Source organism: Phragmites australis, chromosome 2 (assembly GCF_958298935.1).
Source record: "Phragmites australis chromosome 2, lpPhrAust1.1, whole genome shotgun sequence".
In the NCBI taxonomy this organism is placed as follows: domain Eukaryota; kingdom Viridiplantae; phylum Streptophyta; class Magnoliopsida; order Poales; family Poaceae; genus Phragmites; species Phragmites australis.
In genome coordinates this window covers 3534542-3543748 of record NC_084922.1, presented here as the reverse complement: position 1 = coordinate 3543748, position 9207 = coordinate 3534542, and the positions used below count along the sequence as shown (strand labels likewise).

Below are 9207 nucleotides of genomic sequence, written 5' to 3'. Positions count from 1 at the left end.
AGTTGTTCTTGATTTCCTGTATAGACCAGAGACTCCGGACTAGACCGGATACTCCAGACCAGACCGGAGTATCCGACCTTCACCGAAGTATTCGGCAGTTTTAATCCGCTGTTTTAGTTTTAATTTTCAGAAAAGCCTATTCACCCCCCCCTCTAGGCACTTTCACCAACAGACATCCAAAACCCTATTCCCTATATGTCCTCTGCTGTGTCACCGACTGATGGACCCCACCCATTATCTCTACGGCACCGCCACCGACAGATGGATCTCCTGCTCCTCACCCTGGCCGGGCAGGACGCCACCGACACCTTCGTCGCCTACCACCCACTCTCGACCTGCCTACTCCTCCGCCACTTCTTCATCGACCGATTACCGCTGCCTCCTCATGCAGCTCTCCTCCGCCAGCCTCTTCGAGCGTGTCGGGCCCACCCCCAAGGTGTTGCTCTGCATCATAGCTATCCTCTTCTGCGCGGTCCTGTACCTCATCCTCGACTATGTCGCCTTCTCTGCGTACCTTCTCGTCGAGCTCCATCTCGAGCAGCCTCCACTCTCCTCCATCTCTCCCCACCTCAACTCAGCTCACCGCAGCGGAAGCTTCCCCCTTCTACTCGTCATGCTCCTGCTTCTCCTCATTAGGGAGGGCAGCTCCCAGCCCGCCTCCGCCGCACGACCGCAACATTCTACACAGAAGCAGCGGGAGGAGGACACCCACACGATGGCTGGGCTTGTGGAGGTACTGAGCCGGCATCGAGATCCACCACTCGCGGGTGGGAATCGGGGCAGGAGGCGGTGGTCGGGGGAAGAGGGAGTGGAGGTGGGAGGAGATGGTGGTGGAGCTGAGGGCGAGAAAGAGCACGCAGTGGAAGGCGGAGCTGGAGAATAGGGAGGTGGAGCCAAGCTCCGACAGGTGGGGTCGAGCTCCCAGCGAGCGAACGAGGGGTGGGCCCAGGGCGGTCGGGTGTTTTTGGGAGCAAGGGAGCGTTCCCCATATGTAGCTAGCGAGAGAGACGATTTTGAGGGTAAGTACATATTGGGAGTGAGATTAGAAAGCTGTTGGAGTTAGGTTTTAAGATGGAATTCCCTAAATTTAACTATTGAGAATAGGACTGGGAGACTCTTAGAGATGCTCTTAGATAACTCTAACAAGTCTTGATTCATCACCAACCCATCCACCTTTGCTCCGGCCGATCTTGATGTGATCTGTGCCACAATGTTATTAGTATAGTGCATCTGTTCTCAAATAGATATCGTCCTAGAATGCGTACAGTCAAACTTTAGAAATTTTGATTACTAATATACATAAAACTATTAGGATTTGACAAATAAAAATGATAGTAGTGAATTATCATGAAAAATACTCTGACATTATCTAATTTGTATTAACTTTTACTAAAATATAGTTGTCAAAAGTAATAGTTAAACGTGTTTGTTGGAGACTGTTTGATGAATATTTTTAATCATGTCTAGTGAGATGAACACATTTGTGCTACTCGGGAAGCAAGGAAGAGGAAGAGAAAATTGTTTCATACATGTGACGTGCAATACTTAGCAAGTTGAGCTAGTTGGAGTCCTGCATGTACATGAGCTCACCAAATACTCATTTACAACGGATTGTCTACGAAGAAAACGAATACGCGGCCAACCTCCGCGTCGTCTAGATCGTGTACGTCGACCAAAACGAATACGTGGTCAACTCCCAAAAGATAAGAAGGCCTGGGGATCAAGCGAGCGCAACAACAGCAGAGGTCGATCTTGGATCCGCACAGCACCAAGGGAGCTAGCTCACGTATGGATACGCTGCATGTATACATCGGGGACTTCAAGTTGTACATGCATGTGGCCAAACAACAGGACCATGCATACTATCTAGGCACTTAATCAAATGCATGTTGTTAACAGCTTGGTTACTAGAGATAAGGATCACGTTGTTGGAGATAAACTCGAATCGGTTTAAACGAACCTTCATGTACGTGTCTATCTGAACCGACGTAGAGCTGCCTTGGCCTATATGAAGGACCGAACACATACGCAGAGGAGGGGATGCAATCATCCCACCCACCGGAGGCCCTGCTGCCTTTCTCATCCACACGCAGACACAAACTTAATCATCCCAACCGCCGGAGGCCCTACTGCTTTTCTCATCCACACGCAGATGTAAACTCCGATGCCCAGCCGCCGGAGGCCCTGCTGCCCTTCCCATCTACACGCGCACACACACATCCTCTCCCTCACGCCATACACACACGCCCATCCATCCATCTGAGAGAAGCACATCCATATTGAAAGGAAGATCCCGCACGAGTTCATCGACTGCAAATTGTCGTTTCTAGGAGGAACACTGTCGGCGGCACCAACCTTAGCCTTGTCAAGCCACCGTCACCAACGATGGTGTCCTCCATGAAAACCATGATTTATGGTGAGTAGCAATCATCAAGATAAAAAAAAACAGTACTTGCATGCGCGGTGATGGGATCTACGGATCACCTGAGCCATTTAATTACTACAAGGATGAGATCCCACTGCCATCCATGACATACCATCTAGTATTTTTGCCGACGTAAAGATACAGTTTAGCCTCGTGCATGCATGTGGGAGCGATATTTCTTATAAAGCAAGCATCATCTATGTGAGAGTGCTAGCCACAAGGCTGAGGCATGCAGATTTAAAATATATACATCGGCATCATGGCCAGGTGTCGAGGTGATCAAGTAGGCCTGAAACACCATCATATATACAAGCGTTCGCGACCGACGAAGCCGGACAACACTATGGCTAAATGCCGATGAGGCTGCAGTCACCCTCATTGATTCACACGTCTATGATCGACGAGGCTAGACGAAATTATGGCCAAGTGCCAACGAGGCAAGGTCACTATATTATTAACACGTTCAAAATGGACGGAACAGATACACCATTGCTAGAAAATGGACGGAACAGATACACCATTGCTAGGCACCGACGAGACAAAAGCAACCATACATCCATGTCCGATGATGGAGGCATAAATGACTGGGAATCGACGAGGCGAAAGCCATCCCCTTCATCGCGACACCCGCTCCATATAGCAAACGTGATGGTTGTACACCGTGACCGGGTTTCGGCAAAACAAAAGCCACCTGTACCACATCTGTAAACACTGGTCATTGAATCTGCACCAACCTCTATGCCTATGGCAAGCAATACAAATTCAAGGACGACGACCCCAGCCCAGCTTAATCGGAGATGTTCTGCAGGCTTGCCCTGCAGATGTAATTAACCGGACGCTCCTAACCAGGCCCTGGGAATCGGCAAACTACATAATCTCTCCAATTAGATAATCTCCATAAGCATCGACGCAGAAGATAGAATAGGCAAACTGTCACGGACTCATGTACTCTATATATTAAAAAAGAATTAATGAAATACATGTTCCGTGTACACTTTTGTTCCTTGTCTATTTTTTGTTTCCACGAATAGAGACCATGTCGATGTCCTAAACAATAAGTAAAAGAGAACAAAGGTAGTAATAAGGAAGCCACTGTTGTGGTAGTAGGCAATAGAAGCAAATTCTATAGGATCGAGTCCTACGAAAGACCTTCTTCCCTGTGATGACACATATCTCCTCCCTCTTTCCTTAGCCCAGCCGTTAGATTGGAACATATATAGCTGAATGAAGATCTCACGAAGATCTTTCGTAGGCAGGTGTATAGAATTTGCTTCCGGAGGCAACGACTCTCTCTAGAGTCTTGCCAACACATTGCCGTTGTCTCCAACTCCTAATCGGGATAGTGCTGGACTCCAAACTAGCGGCGACGGCAATGGGTGCACACGGCTACCCTTACGCGCTGGCAGAACTGGAGTTGCTGGGCTTCATGCCACTGCAACTGTTGCTAGGCTAGATCCTCGTGCCCTACTTGGGCACCTCGCTCTTCGTCGTCCTTGCCGTTTGGCTTCTCTCTAGTAACTCGATGGACACCTCTTCTAGCTCTAGTATTGCAAAACGCATCATCCCTTGGCTCTTGCTTCTTCATTTTGCCCCATTCCACCACTCTTTGCCCCCTTTCAGTTTCTTATCGGTACAGGAGACTCTGAGGATTCCCCTCCCCTCCATGTAATTTTTCTACACAAAGTTGTCGTCTTTGCCTAGATCTTACTGTTCTGGGTCGATGTAGTAGCAATTGGACAGTACCATGTGAGTCATAAGAAATTCTGAATTATCTCTGTTTTTTGGGTCTACGCATTGCGCATCAAGATGAGGAATTATTTGTAATTCTCACTCGGCTCATATTGTTGGTGGTTGTGCATTGCAGGAAGATGTCGCAAATTATCTAAGATCGACCGTTTGCTCATGTGTTGGAGTGCGTTCACTGGGTTGACCCACATCATCATCGAGGGAACCTTCGTCTTCACCCCCGATTTCTTCAAGAGGGAAAACCCCAACTATTTAGATGAAGTTTGTAAGCTCTCGCTGGTTTCCCACACTAGTAATATCACCATTTTGATTAAAAATGGTACCAACACTAGTGTGTTGTTCAGGGAAAGAGTACATCAAAGGCAATTCGAGATATGCCGCTAGGGACACTGCAACCATCACAATGGAAGGAATAACAACTGTCTTAGAGGGCCCTGCATCACTACTTGCAGTGTATGACTTGCTTCTCATCTTTTTCCAAACTCACAAAATTCATTTCCAGATGTGTATTCTACTACCTTTTGTTAAATATTTTCTCTCTGAATAACCTTTGTAAGCGAAGTTAATACAAACATGGTGGCACCGTGTCGCAATGGGTTTAAGCCTCATTGTTCAGACTAACCCAGGGTTGGCCCTTTGTTGTTACTGTACCATGCTGCAAATAATGCAATAGGGAGCTTAATGATTAACCTCTTATGTTGGTAGTGTATCAGGAATTGATCGTTATGTCAGAGCATCACCCTTTGAATTAATATGCATCTAGTTCATATTTTTCTGTGGCATGCTAGTCCCAGATGCTCTAAAAGAACATTTAAGCAGGATGAGGAGTGCAGCAGAAAAATGCAAGGCACGAAAATTAGTGAATTAATGAAAGAATGGAGTATAATGTTTGTGGGGATAATTGCACTAAATTCTTTGATCCAAATTTTAACAAAAACTTTAGTCTACTAACTGCAAGTGTGCTTGAAAAAAAATAATCATATGTGAACTACTAGCTCCCTTAACTTAATCTGATATTTTCATTGATCGAACAAAGCATAATCATTAATTGGTTAAACAAATTAATCTTTGGAGGGTTCTAATAAGATATTAATTGAAATGATTGAGTAAATTTATAGGCATTGTCTTTATGTATTTGATAATTGAATGCATCCACAAAGTTTCACCTTTTTTCCTTTCATGTGTTCATGATGACACAAACTAAATTGATCAAATCCCAAAGCATAGCAACATAGACAATAGCTTGGCTATCTTGTACCCTGTTGTGGATTGCGATATCTCTAGTGAATATGTTCCGAAGGCCAATGGTCTGAAGAATACTGTGTTGCCTCTTTTTGTGTGTGTGTGTGTGTGTTTAGTTGAGGTATCTTAGATGTTCTTATGGCAATATCTTTTTCTTATTATTTTATGTATACTGTATCCAAAGCCAAGTTATGTACATATTATACAAATTCCATATGATGTTATCTTCTGCCATAGTTGCACTATACGATTTTGTAGTTCTACTTATGTGATTTAGAATCATAATGTTGCTTTTATCTATCTGACCACAAGTTTGCTGCTTGCAGCTATGCCATTGCATCCCAGAAGTCCTACAACCATATTATCTAGTTCACTATTTGTTTGGGCTAGCTCCATGGATGCTTGGCTTACTTCATCACTGCATACTTAGATGGCTTCAACTTCTGGGCCAATCCATTCTACTTCTGGGCATATTTCATTGGCGCAAACAGTTCATGGGTCGTGATACCGACGCTCATAGCCATTAGGAGCTGGAAGAAGATATGCACAACATTTTGAGCTGAAAAGGTGAAGAAGACTAAATAAGCCTGCCTTATTCGCAGTTTGTGCTAGTTTGGCTTAAACTAAGAAATATTGTACTATGTGTGAATCACTTGTTCATGATACTAAAATTCTGGTGTTCTTATTAAGAACTCCCTTGTAACCTTTGTAGAAACAACATGGTCTTTGGTAATCATTTGATCCAGTTATGTAATGTTAGGTGAAACATTTATATTTTTTTCCTTTTTTCGGGGTTAAGCCATTCTCGGTACCCGTGCTTCATAAGTACTGGACTAGTGTCACCACACATTCTTTTTGTGTATGAACTTAACTTATATGTATGTTAGAAGTGTTTTTCTATCAGTAGATGTTATATATGAACACATGTAATCATTCATATGCATCTTATAAAGAAGCAATGGTACATTTTGAGATGAAGCAATTTATATTCATGAACAAACCACATTTTTAAAAACTGCCAAACAACATTTTATTTTAGGTAGAAACAACTTTCCTTATCACCAACAAGGAAATTTACATAGGCACATCAAGCAACGGTAACATGCATATTCTTATATTCATTGAAGCAAGTTTCTATGTTCAAAAGCAATTGCCATCATGTTTGGTATATGAAAGTGAATATGCTATAGAGAAAGGTACAAATCTGATACAATAGGTAAATCCATAGTGTTTTGGTTGGAATTCTCTGCAGCATCCTAGTGGTTAGAAGTGCCTCCTCTAGCTAGATGAGTACAAAACACAAGGCCAAAAGTTTCAGATGCTGAAGTCACACCAAGATCTCCACTTAATATGTCATCAACATCAAGAGGTGGTAGATTTAGTTCCATCTGGGTATATATGGTTGTGTTTATATCTTTTTTCCTTGAACCTAACGTCCAAGCATGAAGAAGCAAATTTGCATGCATGGAAGAATCAGCATTTTATAAACTGTAAAGCAACTTTTGTTTTGGCAAAACATCATGAAACACTTTGCCATATCCTTTTGTGTTCATAAGCATTTTTGTTCTCATAATTTTATTGCTTCAATAGATCACCTGGAAAAGAAGATACAAATGTCTTAAGTATGTTATTTCAACATTACAAGCAATTTACCACCTCTGATTATATGTCATCAACTTTAGTAGCAATATATATCACTTGTTCTAATAATATGACATCAACATTGGCAATATTTTACCATTTGTTTCAAATGATTCTGTGTGTTCTCGAATTTTCATAGGACCAACTTGTTTGCTTCAGTGGATCAAGAGAAACAAAATCTAACTGTGTGAGCTTTACTCTCGGTAGCAAATAAGATCAAAATCAATTATTGAGTAAATTAGTGAATAAATTTGGAGGCATTTTATTTGTTCCATTAGAACAAGGTGAAGTATTGCACAGATCTCAGTTGTGAAAAGCAAAATTGGAGTTGCATGTATCGAAAGCATTTCTGGGACAAGGCTATTTCCTAGGGAGACAGTAGTGAAAACAGTTTTTTAAATCTTTGTTATTGTTGTACGAATACCTCTATTGAACATGCATACAAAATTGTTTGTAAAAACATAACAAACCAGAATAAGTTTGTCCCTACATTGTTGTTGCATACCTGAATTACTACCCTGGCTAGTCAAATCTACTGTAAGTAGCAGTAATGAAGATCGTCTGAAGCACGAAATTTTTGGACAACAACATGTGGTAACATCCTTGTTTGTAGTGGGCTAAGAATAAAGCCGTTGGCTGTGCGCGCTTCACCCCGCGATTTCCTAAAACAAAATTTGTGCATGCCGGGAGATTAGCGCCTGCACGGCTAGTCAATATGTAACACCCCAGCCCTCCACAGGCACCTAAGGGAACCACTACAACCACTACACTCAAAGCACAAATATAACCACGGGCACCACGATTAAAATAAAAAAGGTTCGCTATGAATTAACAAACATTTCAGCAAGTGCTAATTATCTAAATCTCTATCAAACCAAGTTAAATTGTTTCATAAAGGAATTAACAAATTTAACCATCGGCGACTAGACTCATTGTCCAAGTTTTTAAGTATTAGGATATGAAAATCTAAATATCATAATGGTGTTGGTGTGGTAAGTGCCATCTAATCCCTATGGCTCGTCATGCACATCTATCCTCCATCGGAACCACACCTAAAAGTGATAAAGAGAGGTGAGATATAAAATCTTAACAAGCAACTGCTATGAAACCTTCATATCTCACATATAGATTCATTATCAGATTTTAAATAAGCCAAGTGACACAACGGAAAATAAAAGACGTATTTGACTCCATTATCACCAACTCCATGAATGTTCAATGATGAAAGAATGCCATGAACACCAAGAGCATTATGGATAGCATCCAAGCACTTATGCAAAGTACTGGTATGAGGTTGCGGCTAATTGCGACAACCCAATCTTTTCTTCATTTGAGTGCATATGCAATGACACGGATGCAAACATGATGCATCATTAATCATAACCCACACTATAAGCCGTGATACACCATCAAACTCATCGAGTTAAGACAATATGACAAATCACACAATGATGATAACGGCTTTTGCTTAGTAATGATTGAAAGATAACATCACATGGTCATAAGTACACTCAAGCAAGTTAATGTTGCTGGTTATATATCAGGTGCTTCAATTGTCAAGCAACACAAAATATAAAAGCTCTATAACATATGTCACATCCTCTAGTTACTTGCCTTTTACCGATGAACCTTGACGACAAAGCTTAAGAACGGTTGAGAGCGGTACTTCTTGTTAAAAGCAAATACCAAAATCTTTCAATATATTGGGCATATCATAGCAAAAGAATAACACATGTCGCTACGCTCAAACGCATTGTTTCCCCACCTCATACGTTAAATAACTTGCTATCCTCGTGGAATAGAAATATTAAACTTGCACCTAAGATGTATATATAATCATAGATGATAACTTATATATAGGGATGCAACACCACTAGCGGAGCCGCTGGCCCGAGAGCAATAGCAGAAGGAATCACAACCAAAAGGAGAGCTCTAGACGCAATTGCTGGGGACACTCGAGGGCAAGACGAAGGGCGACATCCCACGAGACCATGATCATGCAAGGGGAAAATAGGTGAGCGATGTGAGGAAGGTTAGGGTTGGACTCGGTCACCTTTCCTCTCACGAATTGGAATCTAACTTGGCCTCGATTACCCCACACCTAGCCCATTAGGCCCATCTAAATACCAAGCTAATTATTTTGTTTTGAGATA

The 9207-nt window shown here is 42.2% G+C and overlaps 1 pseudogene; it reads left to right on the top strand.

Moving 5' to 3' along the window:
* The first annotated feature begins 3797 nt into the window (after positions 1–3797).
* LOC133909767 (probable 3-beta-hydroxysteroid-Delta(8),Delta(7)-isomerase) lies at positions 3798–5998 on the top strand (annotated as a pseudogene).
* Positions 5999–9207: the final 3209 nt, after the last annotated feature.